The sequence below is a fragment of the Protopterus annectens genome, chromosome 4.part0 (genome assembly GCF_019279795.1).
Source record: "Protopterus annectens isolate FY-2018-M chromosome 4.part0, PAN1.0, whole genome shotgun sequence".
Lineage (NCBI taxonomy): Eukaryota > Metazoa > Chordata > Ceratodontiformes > Protopteridae > Protopterus > Protopterus annectens.
The window spans coordinates 1,363,982,192-1,363,995,852 of record NC_056733.1 but is presented as its reverse complement, the minus strand read 5'-3'; the positions used below and the strand labels follow the sequence as shown (position 1 = coordinate 1,363,995,852).

Sequence of the window (13,661 nt, the reverse complement as noted above, 5' to 3'; positions counted from 1 at the left end):
CGCAAAATAGTACTGTGACTAACGTGGTGGTGATGTAAATGCACAATGCATCCAAACTGCTATGGCTATAACATAAAAGAAAACAAACCAGAAAGAAATGAAGAGAGGAAAAATGCTAGAATACAAGGTTAACAAACGGGGGACGGTGTGGGAAAACTCTGACACAAAGATTGTTAAACCACAAGGAGAAACAGAGGAGACAAACATCCTGCACAAAATATTGAGTCAGAAAGAAGAGGAAATCCAGTTTTGCAAGAAAGAAATCCAAGAGGTAGTGGGTCAAGATAAAGAGAGCAAAGGCAGAATGAGAGAGAGAGAGAGAGAGAGAGAGAAATACAGAAAGGCCTAGAAACCCTACTAAGAGATTAGTGAGTTACTACTAAAACCAGTAGGATAAGTATGAACACTAAAGCCAAAAACTGTGCACTTAAGAAGTCAGTCAAATAGAGCAAATGAAAGTAAATGCAGTAACTAAATGTTTACCAGATTAAGAACTGAGAGTATGCTTAGATTTATTTATTTAAATGGTTAACAAATTCCCAATTCCAGAATGTTCTGATAAAGACAAAAAAAACATAAATGAAGCAGGGAAAGTGCACCATCAAACAGGAGTCAACAGTACGCAAAATAGTACTGTGACTAACGTGGTGGTGATGTAAATGCACAATGCATCCAAACTGCTATGGCTATAACATAAAAGAAAACAAACCAGAAAGAAATGAAGAGAGGAAGAATGCTAGAATACAAGGTTAACAAACGGGGGACGGTGTGGGAAAACTCTGACACAAAGATTGTTAAACCACAAGGAGAAACAGAGGAGACAAACATCCTGCACAAAATATTGAGTCAGAAAGAAGTGGAAATCCAGTTTTGCAAGAAAGAAATCCAAGAGGTAGTGGGTCAAGATAAAGAGAGCAAAGGCAGAATGAGAGAGAGAGAGAGAGAGAAAAAAATACAGAAAGGCCTAGAAACCCTACTAAGAGATTAGTGAGTTACTACTAAAACCAGTAGGATAAGTATGAACACTAAAGCCAAAAACTGTGCACTTAAGAAGTCAGTCAAATAGAGCAAATGAAAGTAAATGGAGTAACTATATGTTTACCAGATTAAGAACTGAGAGTATGCTTAGATTTATTTATTTAAATGGTTAACAAATTCCCAATTCCAGAATGTTCTGATAAAGACAAAGAAAGCATAAATGAAGCAGGGAAAGTGCACCATCAAACAGGAGTCAAAAGCAAGTTTTGTTTTGAATAAAATTATATAATTATAATATAAATTGTGTGAGACTATTCCTTTCAGCTGTATCTGCAGTGAAGATGAATCCACAAGTTACAAGGTCACTGTATGATCATGAGTTTAATCCTTTGTGGCCTCATCTATGGTGATGTAAAATTCAGGTTTTAGTAGCATGGCATCATTATGAAGTCTATATATATTTATTGTAAACTCGTGGAGGAATGGAGGAAAAGCACGGTTTAAATTATAAAATTACTCAGGTAGTTACAGAGGAGGTGATAAAAACTCCTGAAAGTTGACTGACTAACAGGTGTTCGGCAAGTCTGTCACCCATTTCTAAAAAGGTATCATGTCAGATGGAATAAATCAAAGGCAGTGATGTCAAGTGGAATCAGAGGTTGACTGGAATATTGATTGATTTTTGATTAATTAATTTATTAGCATAAGTTTGTTTACAGGGGGGTTTGTACCTTTCATACTGGACCATTTTCATGGTCATCACTGAAGAATACAGTTCCTAGATATCTGAAGAAATGGAGGAGCAATAGAAAAATGATTAATTATAACAAAGTTAGGCAGAAGCACTATACAAGGAAGGATAATTATATATGCATGAAGGTTATATACAGAAGTCAATAAACTAATATGCAGAGTGGAAGTAATGTTACATTACACACACACGCAAGTATTCTATTAATGTTTTTGTGTCCTTTTCATGGGAAGTTCTGAAAACCCCACAGATCAAACACAGACTATCACTTAAATGCTCCCTGAGGCATGCATCTTTAAGTATATAAATACATGCACTCTCAACTCAGGATCTTTGAGGCTTTGACAGGAATTCTAGCAGTTCTGTGTACCACAATTAAATGTTCACTTGACATGGACTACTTAGTGTAGCATACACAGTGTAAATAGTTTTTGTAAATATCTCCATTTTACCAGCTTTTAACTTTGTTTAAATGACACATTTTCACAATTATGACAAGTATATAATGAAAGTAGCAGAAAAACATATATTTTGAATGTCTGCCCTGTTTTGCTATATACTTCAAGGAAGCTTCTGTACCATAATTTATTAGAAAAGAGAAAGCAAAACTGACAGGCACAGTTTGATTTATTATAAGGCCAGAAATATACATAAATACTGATGCAAAGATCCTGTATGTTCTATGGCACAGGTAGAACACCATAAAAGATAGTAATAATGGCATATTTTCTTGGCTGTACCTAGAGGTAACATATTCTAACATAGAAGGATTATCTCTAAATGTCTAAGATTCAGCTGCTATGGCAAAATCAAGCAGTCCATAACCCACATTGGCTTTATTCCTAAGGACATTTTAATTGTGTTGCCTATAATATGACCTAATTTAAAGTACCCTGTATCATAGTAATTAAATAAATCACTGTTACTGTAAGTGAGGGTAATAATGTTTGAAGAGACTCCCACAGTGGAAAAACTCATTTCTAGCCTAAAGGCTTTTTCAATGTCTAAGGGAATGTATTAGCTCATTGTTGATTAATTCAGTAATAAAGTTGACCTTTACATTTTATTGTCAGTCTGCCTCTACTAAATATAGCCTAGATCATCTTTTATCAGTGATCATATCAGCGCTACTAATCAGCTGACTATCACCAACAACATTTAATGTTTTAAGTTTAAGAGAATAATTAGTTTCTATGGCATATAGAAATAAATATCTTTATCCGGCTTTAGGACAGATGGGATTAGACATTATTTTATAGATTTTGTAGAGGAAGACTGCTAAACTTATTTACAGTGGATAAGCAGCAGTTGTTTAAAAATCTTTTGAAGCATCATATAGAAGAAGTCTACAGGCAGGTGATCCATTTCTGGAGCTTTAGCCTTTTTATGTTGTTACATAACTGACATATTATACTAGATGGCTAGCCAAATAACTGGATTTGTAGTGCTTGGAGCATTAGATGCCCAAGCATACTGCCAATTTCACAGAGAGAGAGACAGAGACAGAGAGATAGAGCGAGAGAGAGAGAGAGAGAGAGAAAATCTATGGATGAAAAGTGTGTTACAGATTTAAAAGCAGTAAGCCCTGCCAAACAGATAGAGAGCAGAAGCAAAGTAATGCACCTGTAATTAATCATCAGTTGTAGAAGTTATTTATGCATTTCAATCTAATACACTTTTTGTTTTGTGGCAATGTAAAGTCTAATTTTAAAAACTGTTGAACACTTCTGATACGGTTCTCTTACAGTGGGTTGCACTATATGGTGCTACATAACAGCTCTGAAGAATGCATATCAAACATTGTTATGCACTTTTCTAACGTCAAAAAAGTGCATGACAATCGTATGTCTCTGTCAGTTTTGGTGCATAATTAGCATGCCACATGTACTGCATTATTAGTACATCAGTCCTTAAAGAAAATATTAATGAGACACCTGATGTGGCGTTTATAAGAAAATGGTTGTGGCTTTAAAAATAATGAGATAGAGAATAAATATGAATATTCAAAAAAAAGCCTTTCAAACTTTTATATTGCATTAGAAATCTACAAATTCCTGACAAATTGCATGTCTTTACATGCACACAGGCAGAAAGAATCCTGACAAAACATTACATTACACTAATTCTAAAGAACAAATGCTTAAAAAAATCCAAATTATACAATGCACCCCTATTAATATTCCAAAATGTGCATGCTGATTGGCTAGCGTGCCTGTTGTAAATCCCACAATATACCAACGGAAAAAGATCTGGTCACCTGGACTTTTTTCCATTGGTATAAAGTGCTCAAAACATTTTTTTTTAACAAATAAAAAAAAAAAAAAAAAAAAAAAAAAATGAGCAATGGAGACTTTCTTTTCTCCATTGCTTCCATTTCAAAGCATTGATGTACTGGGTATGAGTGGGACGCAAGTCCCATATGCATGGTCAGTACATCAAAACAAGGAAGCAGTGTACCACAACCAGTGGAAGAACAGTAATGCGCCATTATACAAAGACATTATTTAAGAAAAGTAAGTTTTTTTTTTCTTAAATAATGTCATTGTATAATAGCTATAACCGACTCCGTTGTTGCGGTACATTGAAATTTACACACGGTTGGCTTTATTTAATCACTCAGGCTTTGCCTTCATGATTAAACCACACCAACCATGGGTAAATCTTCAACATACCACACCACATCATCGGTTATTACTTAAATATTCTTTTGTAGGTTATGATACAATACCATGGTTGATCTGGTTGGTATCTGACATTGAGACATGTCCGCAGATTGTAACAGAAAAGTAATTTATTTCTAAAATTGTTATCTAGTTTGAGCTAGATCTATGAATAAAAACAACTGATGCATACACAGAAATACAAATATTTATCAAACAAGACTAATGGAGTAGACCTACTTATTATTCATATGTAATAATACAATGCTGTATTAAGTAAACATAATATTCTCACAGCTCTTACATTTGTTAGTTATCATCTAACACAGGGAGATACCATTAATGGTTGAATATGTAAAGAGTCCATTTTTGTAGTACTTAAGTCATCGATCTACAGCTCACAAAGTAAACAACATCTATTTAAATATCAGGTGGCTATAGTATAAATGGAGATGCATTTTTAGGGGTGCTAGTACTTTCATTTATATAGAAGTATAAGCCAGCCATGAAGTTTTCCTCCCAGATAGAAAAAATCTCAGATTGGAGCTATCAAATGCAACTGAACTATGGAAGATGTTACTTATTTTGAAAGTAGGACAATTTCTTAAGTAATCATTGTAAACGATTCCATTCAGATTCAGAGGTAACTATATACAAGTTAAACAATCTGAATGACAATAGCATCATCATCATCATCTTCTTTCGGTTGTTCCCGTTAGGGGTCGCCACAGCAGATCACCTGTTTCCATTTCTTCCTGTCCTCTGCATCTTGCTCTGTCACACCAACCACCTGCATGTCCTCTCTCACCACATCCATAAACCTTATCTTAGGTCTTCCTCTTTTCCTGTTACCTGGTAGCTTCATCCTTAGCATCTTTTTCCCAATATACTCAGCATTCCTCCTCAGCACATGTCCAAACCAATGTAATCGTGCCTCTCTGGCTTTGTCTCCAAACTTTCCAACCTGAGCTGATTCTCTAATATACTTATTCCTAATCCTGTACACCCTCATCACACCCAGTGCAAATCTTAACATCTTTAATTCTGCCACATCCAGCTGAAACTCCTGCCTTTTTGTCAATGCCACTGCCTCCAACCCATATAACATAGCTGGCCTCACTACCCACTTGTAGACCTTCCCTTTCGATCTTACAGGTACTCATCTGTCACAAATCACTCCTGACACTCTTCTCCACCCTCTCCATCCTGCCTGCACTCTCTTCTTCAACTCCCTTCCACACTCACCATTACTCTGAACTATTGACCCCAAGTATTTAAACTCATCCACCTTCAACACCTCTACTCCCTGCATCCTCAACATTCCTCTATCCTCCCTCTCATTCACACACATATATTCTGTCTTAGTCCTGCTGACCTTCATTCCTCTTCTCTCTAGAGCATATCTCCATCTATCCAGGGTCTCCTCCACCTGTTCCCTACTCTCACTACAGATCACAATGTCATCTGCAAACATCATAGTCCACGGGGAATCCTGTCTGATCTCGTCTGTCAACCTTTCCATCACCATTGCAAATAAGAAAGGGCTCAGAGCTGATCCTTGATGTAAACCCACCTCCACCTTAAATGCATCCGTCACTCCCACTGCAGACCTCACCACTGTCACACTACCCTCGTACATATCCTGTACCAGTCTTACATACTTCTCTGACACTCCTGACTTCCTCATACAATACCACAACTCCACTCTAGGCACCCTGTCATATGCTTTCTCTAAGTCTACAAAAACACAATGCAACTCCTTCTGACATTCTCTGTACTTTTCCATCAACACTCTCAGAGCAAACATCACATCTGTAGTCCTCTTTCCCGGCATGAAACCATACTGCTGATCACTAATCATCACGTCCCTTCTTAACCTTGCTTCCACTACTCTTTCCCACAACTTCATGCTGTGACTGATCAATTTAATCCCTCTGTAGTTACTACAGCTCTGCACATCACCCTTATTCTTATAAATTGGTACCAAAACACTTCTCCATTCCTCAGGCATCCTCTCACTTTCCAAGATTTCATTAAACAATCTGGTTAAAAACTCCATTGCCATTTCACCTAAACACCTTCATGCTTTCACAGGTATATCATCTGGGCCAACAGCCTTTCCATTCTTCATTCTCTTCATAGCTATCCTTACTTCCTCCTTGCTAATCCATTGTACTTCATGATTCACTATCCCTACATCATCCAACCTTCTCTCCCTCTCATTCTCTTCATTCATCATCCCCTCAAAGTAATCTTTCCATCTCCTCAACACACTCTCCTCACTTGTGAGTATGTTTCCCTCATTATCCTTTATCACCTTTACCTGCTGCACATCTTTCCTAGCTCGGTCCCTTGAATGACAATAGCATGACATCAAATAAAAGTGCATCTGACAAAATCTGCAGCTAAATAGGTTGCAGCTCATTTAGTTCAAATATACACTGAGAGGTGAAGTGTCAATCCTTTACCCTGCCTACAAGTGTGTGTGTATCTGTGTGTGTGAATGTTCTGTGAATGACTAAAAATGACGCAATGAATGTTGCAAAAGCCTTCGACACAATATCCCACTTGGGCATCATAAATAAGCTCACCAGCTTAAATATCAACCCCTATGTCACAAGATGGGTTGCAAACTGGCTCAGGGATAGAACCCACATGGTCAGAATTGCAGGTGCCATGTCAGACTCTAAACCAGTTACAAGTGGCGTCCCACAAGGCTCAGTCCTGGGACCTCTCTTGTTCGGTATATATTTCTCTGAGGTACAGGCTAACATGGGAGGACTATGGCTGACCAAGTTCGCAGATGACTGCAAACTGGGTGCTATAATTGACTCGCCGACTGACACAAGCATCCTCCAAAAGGGTCTCACAGAGATGGATAACTGGTGCCAGAGCCATAGCCTAAAGCTAAATGCCAAAAAGTGCATAGTCATCCCCTTTGGGAAAAACAAAGTGCTCAACAATTACCACACAGGTGGTAATCCATTAAGTACGGAAGAAGTAATTAGGGATTTGGGGTCCCAAGTAGACAGCAATCTCTCCTCTGACTATCACATTGCCAAAGTGGCTAGAAAGACCTTCTATATAGCCCACCTTATCACGAAAGGGTTCACATCTAGATCAAGAGAGGTCATTGTGCCCCTCTACTCATCACTCATCAGGCCCGTAATTGAATACAATGCCCCATTTGGGATGTACCTTACCCGAAACCTGTAGCAACTGGAAAGACCCCAAAAGTACCTCACCAAAAGGATCAAGGGACTCAAACAGATGCCCTACGCAGTTAGACTAAAGAAATTCCAGCTCTACTCAGTTGCTTACCGCCTACTCAGAGGAAATCTGTGCCTGACGTATAAAGCCATGCCCATCCCAGAATTAATGGACATGCTCCACCTCAGGAAATCCAAATCCCTTAGAGCTACATGCTCCAGGGACTTAAACCTCAGCACAGAAATAAATAGGACATGCTGGAGGGACAGATTCATATCCCAGAGGCTCCCCTTACCCTGGAACAAAATCCCAATCCATGTTAGGCAGAGCCCCTCAATGACCCTCTTCAAGAGAAATTTTGATGAGTGGATGGGAGATCGTAGGTTTACCCCTGGGATCTCTTCTGTGTCCCTACTAGACAGAGGCACAGTAAACTAACCTTAAAAGGGCTATCTTCTGTGACCTACTATACAGAGTCACAGTCAACTAATCTAAAAGGGTGGCAAAAGCCAAACACACTCTGGCTAGGCTTATAAATGCCCTAGGGCAGATAGCCTAGTATCAGCCTATGAACCTATATCTTTCACATCTTATCTCTGCCTTATGCCCACTATTTGCCAGGCAGGTTCAAGATACTCCATGATCCCAAATAGAGTAAACTGGGTGTCTAAATAAAGATATATTATCATGTGTGAAGTATTCAAAAAGAAAAGGTAAGAGGTTTTGTTCAAAATAAAATATTTTAAAATCTTTTTTTGTTTTCTGATGGGTAAATTAGTAAAATGTGTGCTGCTATTCAGGCTTACAATAAGCCTGATGTGTTATTGTGTTTAACATTTTCATCTTACAGTTAGATGGTGTGTATGACATCAGCACGGTGTGCTGTCTTACATAGCTTTGAATGATATTCGATATTCAAGCTTCTACTGTTTTACATATATATCTCTCTCTCTCTCTCTCTCTCTCTCTATATATATATATATATATATATATATATATATATATATATATATATATATATAGTTTACTATCACAAGATTGAAGCCCACAGCACAGACATGCATAATCCGAGTAACATAATATAGAATACCAAAATGTTGAAGACCACAGTGTCGAACTCCTTGGCTTGCTTCTCCTGCAGAACCCATGTTAGCCTTGTTCCTGGATTTACACTGGTGGGGATATTCAGTAATCAAGATGTTTAGTCATTTTGGTCTTCAGTATTTTGGTATTCTACATTATATTAGAAGGATTATGCATTTCGGGATTGTGGGCTTCCACCTTGTGATAGTTAACCGATATGTGCACACACACACACACACACACACACACACACACACACACACACACACGCACACACGCACACACGCACACACACACACACACACACACACACACACACACACACACACACACACACACACACACACATATACACACACACACAGACACAAACACAGACACAAACACATACATATATAGATATATATATATATATATATATATATATATATATATATATATATATAGATATATGTATATGTGGGTCTACTTCATAACATTGAAATTTTGTAATGTTGAATTTCATAACATTGAGACCAAAACATCTAAATCCCAAAACACTGAAAACTCAAAACATTGAAAACTCAGAACATTGAAAGTGTGCCTTAAAACATTGAAAACTACAATGCATATGCAAATAACATCCTCTCCACCTATAACAACACCTAACTAATAAACACACTTTCTACTATGTTTTTTTCTTTCATTTCATTTTTTTTTCTACTACAGTGGGAAAAAGTTATATTCCCAACCTCACTATATCACTGAGGTAAGGAAATTAACTTTTTTCCACTGTAGTGCAATCTTGGAGTTGGTATCTTTAATAAACGGTGGGGGGGGGCAGAGCCCCCCACACTGGAGGTGCAGAGGGCTTTCCCCCCTGCAGAAACATAGTAGAAAGTGTGTTTGTTAGGTGTGGTTTTAGGTATAGGGGATTTTATTTACTTGTGCAATGTAGTTTTCAATGTTATGAAGCACTTTTAATGTTTTGAGTTTTCAAAGTTTTAGGTTTTCGGTGTTTTGAATTTTCAATGTTATGGTCTCAATGTTATGAAATTTCAATGTTATGAAGTAGACCCATATATATATATATATATATATATATATATATATATATATATATCAAATGTAGTGCAGGCCTGAAGTGCAGGCCAACACAGAAGGTCTTTGGCTAACAAAGTTTGCAGATGACTGCAAAATAGGAGCCATAATCGAAACGCCTAACGATGTGGACAAACTACAAAAGGGCCTCACTGAGACAGATTCCTGGTGTCAAAGCCATGGCCTGAAGCTCAATGCCAAAAAGTGTATTGTCATCCCCTTTGGTAAAAACTCTGTACCCATGAACTACCACATAGTTGGTAGTCTACTTAATGCCGAAAATGTGATAAGAGACCTTGGGACACAGGTGGACAGTAGTCTCTCCTTTGATAATCACATTGCCACAGTGGTCAGGAAATCCTTCTATGTGGCTCATCTCATCACAAAAGGATTCTCATCCAGAAAAACAGAGGTCATTGTTCCCCTCTACTCATCACTCATTAGATCCATCATAGAGTACAACGCCCCTTTTGGTATGTACCTCACAAGACATCTACAACAACTGGAAAGACCACAGAAATACCTCACAAAGAGGATTACTGGCCTCAAACAGATGCCCTATGCAGACCGTCTCAAAAAACTACAGCTTTACTCCATTGCATATCGCCTACTCAGGGGCGATCTCTGCCTAACATACAAATCTATGTCAAACCCAGAGCTGTAGGACATGCTCCGCTTAAAGAAATCCCACATCCCTCCGAGCTACACGCTCTAGGGACCTTAACCTTGTCACCACAATAAACAGAACATGCTGGAGGGATAGATTCCTGTCCCAGAGACTACCCATACTCTGGAACAGACTACCTATCTATGTCAAACAGAGCTCCTCATTAGCACTCTTCAAGAAAAATCTTAATGATTGGATGGGAAATGGGAAATTCACCCCGGGGATCACTTCTGTGGCTCTGCTCGACAGGGGCATAGGAAAATAATTTTCTTGGGTGGTGAAAGCCAGGGTACAATTTTTGGCTAGGCTTGTATGGGCCCTAGGGCCGATAGCCTAGTACCTACCTATGAACCTATGTTCACATACACACACACACACACACACACACACACACACACACACACACACACACACATATATATATATATATATATATATATATATATATGTGTGTGTGTGTGTGTGTATCATCAGTTTGCTTTTCAAAGAATTATAAGGTTTGTTCCTGTACATTTCAGAAACAGATTTTCAGTCATGCTAAAAATCATTTTTATTTAAACATTAATGCACTTTAAAGTTGTGATGACGGTATAGTGCTTGTGACAGCTAAGGAAAAGCTATTGATTCAATAAGTCTAAAAATGGAAAAGGTAGATTAGGATTAATTTAAGAAGATTTTAGCATTAGTTCCTTTTTATATATATATATATATATATATATATATATATATATATATATATATATGGGTCTACTGCTTTTCATCGAATACCATGTATTCGAAAAAGAGCACTAGACCGCTCAGTTACGTGAAAGTACACTTATTCGAAAGTGCACTTTCACGAACTCTGCTTCTATGAACGTATCGCACCACAGTGGAAGACAGTAGGAAAACATGCTATGCCCTCCACTGTGGTGTGGTAGTCACGGACCTTAGTATTAGGGCATGGGTCATAATAAGGGGATAGTCCTACTAGCTATCCCCTTCCCATGACCCACACCCTAACTCTAAGGTCTGTGACTACCACAGTGGAGGACAGGCTATCCTTCACTGTGGTGCGGTAGTCAAGGACCATAGGGTTAGGACGCGGGTCATGGTAAGGGGATAGCCCTACTAGCTATCCCCTTACCATGACCCATGCCCTAACCCTAAGGTCTGTGACTACTGCACTAAATGGCAGTACGTAGCCTGTTCACTGAAGCGAGTTTCACAAAAGTGCACTTTCGATTAAGTGCACTTTTGCGTAACCCAGGGTTGACTGTGTGAGTTTGAAGAAGTATATTTTTGAACTTATACAGTAGACCCATGTGTATATATGTATATATATATATATATATATATATATATATATATGTGTGTGTATATATATATATATATATATATGTGTATGTATATATATATATATATATATATATATATATATATAAATATAGATATATATATATAGATTTATATATATATGTATATATATATATATATATATATAAATATATATATATATATATATATATATATATAGATAGATATATATATATATATATATATATATATATATATATAGGTTCATAGGTGTATACTAGGCTAATGGTCCTGGGGCTTTACAAGCCAAGCCCATAGAAGTGCCCTGGCATTGTGCCTCTGTCAAGAAGAGCCACTGGAGTAATCCCCATGATGAACTTTCTATTTCCCATCCACTCATCAAGATTTCTCTTGAAGAGGGCTAGTGAGGTGCTCTGCTTGACATGTATGGGAAGTCTATTCCAGAGCATGGGCAGTCTCTGGGTTATGAACCTGTCCCTCCAACATGTTCTGCTGATTGTGGTAATGAGCTTGAGGTCTCTGGAGCGTGTGGTTCAGAGGGATTGGAATTTCTTTCGATGTAAAATTTCTAACAGATCTGGGTCAGACATGGCTGTGTAAGTCAAGCAGAGCTTGCATCTTAGTAGACGATATAAGACAGAGAATAACTGGAGTTTTTTGAGTCTGTCCATGTAGGATGTGTTTATGGCCTAGGATCCTTATCATGAGGTACTTTTGTGGCCTCTACAGCTGCTGCAGATGTCTAGTGAGGTACATGCCAAATGGGGCATTAAGGTTCATAGGTTCATAGTTAGGTACTACGCTATTGGCCCTGAATCCTATGTAAGCCTAGCCAAAAAATTCCCTGGCTTTCACCATGCAAGAAAATTATTTTCCTGTGAAACTGTCGAGCAGAGTCACAGAAATGATACACAGGGTGAATTTCCTATTTCCCATCTGATTGTCAAGATTTTTCTTAAAGAGGGCTGATGAGGAGCTTTGTTTGACATGAATGGGTAGTTTGTTCCAGAGTATGGGAAGTCTCTGGGAAAGGAATCTATCCCTCCAGCATGTTTTGTTTATTGTGGTGACAAGGTTTAGGTCCCTGGAGTGTGTGGCTTGGATAGATTGGGATTTCTTTAAGTGTAGCATGTCCAACAACTCAGGGTTTGACATAGCTTTGTATGTTAGGCAGAGATTGCCTCTGAGTAGGCGATATACAATGGAGTAGAACTGGAGTTTTTTGAGATGATCCACATATGGCATCTCTTTGAGGCTGGTAATCCTCTTAGTGAGGTATTTCTGTGGCCTTTCCAGTTGTAGTAGATGTCTTGTGAGGTACATGCCAAACGGGGCATTGTACTCTATAATAGGTCTTATGCGGGATGAGTAGAGAACAATGACGACCTCCTTTTTTCTGGAGGAGAACCCCTTTGTGATGGGATGTGCCAAGTAGAAGGATTTCCTGACTACTGTGGCGATGTGATTATCAAAGGAGAGACTACTGTTCACCTGTATCCCAAGTTCTGTTATCATACTTTTGGTATTTCTAGGCTACTGCCTATGCGGTAGTTCATGAGTACAGAGTTTTTCCCAAAGGGGATGACAGTGCACTTCCTGGCATTGAGCTTGAGGCCATGCCTTTGACACCAAGCATCTGTCTCTGTGAGGCCCCTTTGTAGAATGTCCAGATCATTCAGTGATTCTATTATGGCTCCTAGGTTGCAGTAGTCTGCAAACTTCATTAGCCACAGACCTTCTGTGTTAGCCTGAACTTCAAAGAAGTAGATGCCAAACAGGAGAGGACCCATGACTGGACCCTGCGGTACTCCACTTTTCATGGGTCTGAAGTTGGATTTGGAGTCAGCTGCTTTCACTTTGTGGGTTCTGTCAGTGGGCCATTTGGCCACCCATCTTGTGACATAGGGACTTATGC

The 13,661-nt window shown here is 38.4% G+C and overlaps 1 protein-coding gene across 1 annotated transcript in view; it reads right to left on the bottom strand.

Annotated features, from left to right (window-relative positions):
• Window positions 1-13,661, bottom strand: part of LOC122799862 (short transient receptor potential channel 7-like) — a 1,065,642-nt gene that overhangs the window by 48,879 nt on the left and 1,003,102 nt on the right. The gene's annotated exons all lie outside the window — the stretch shown is intronic.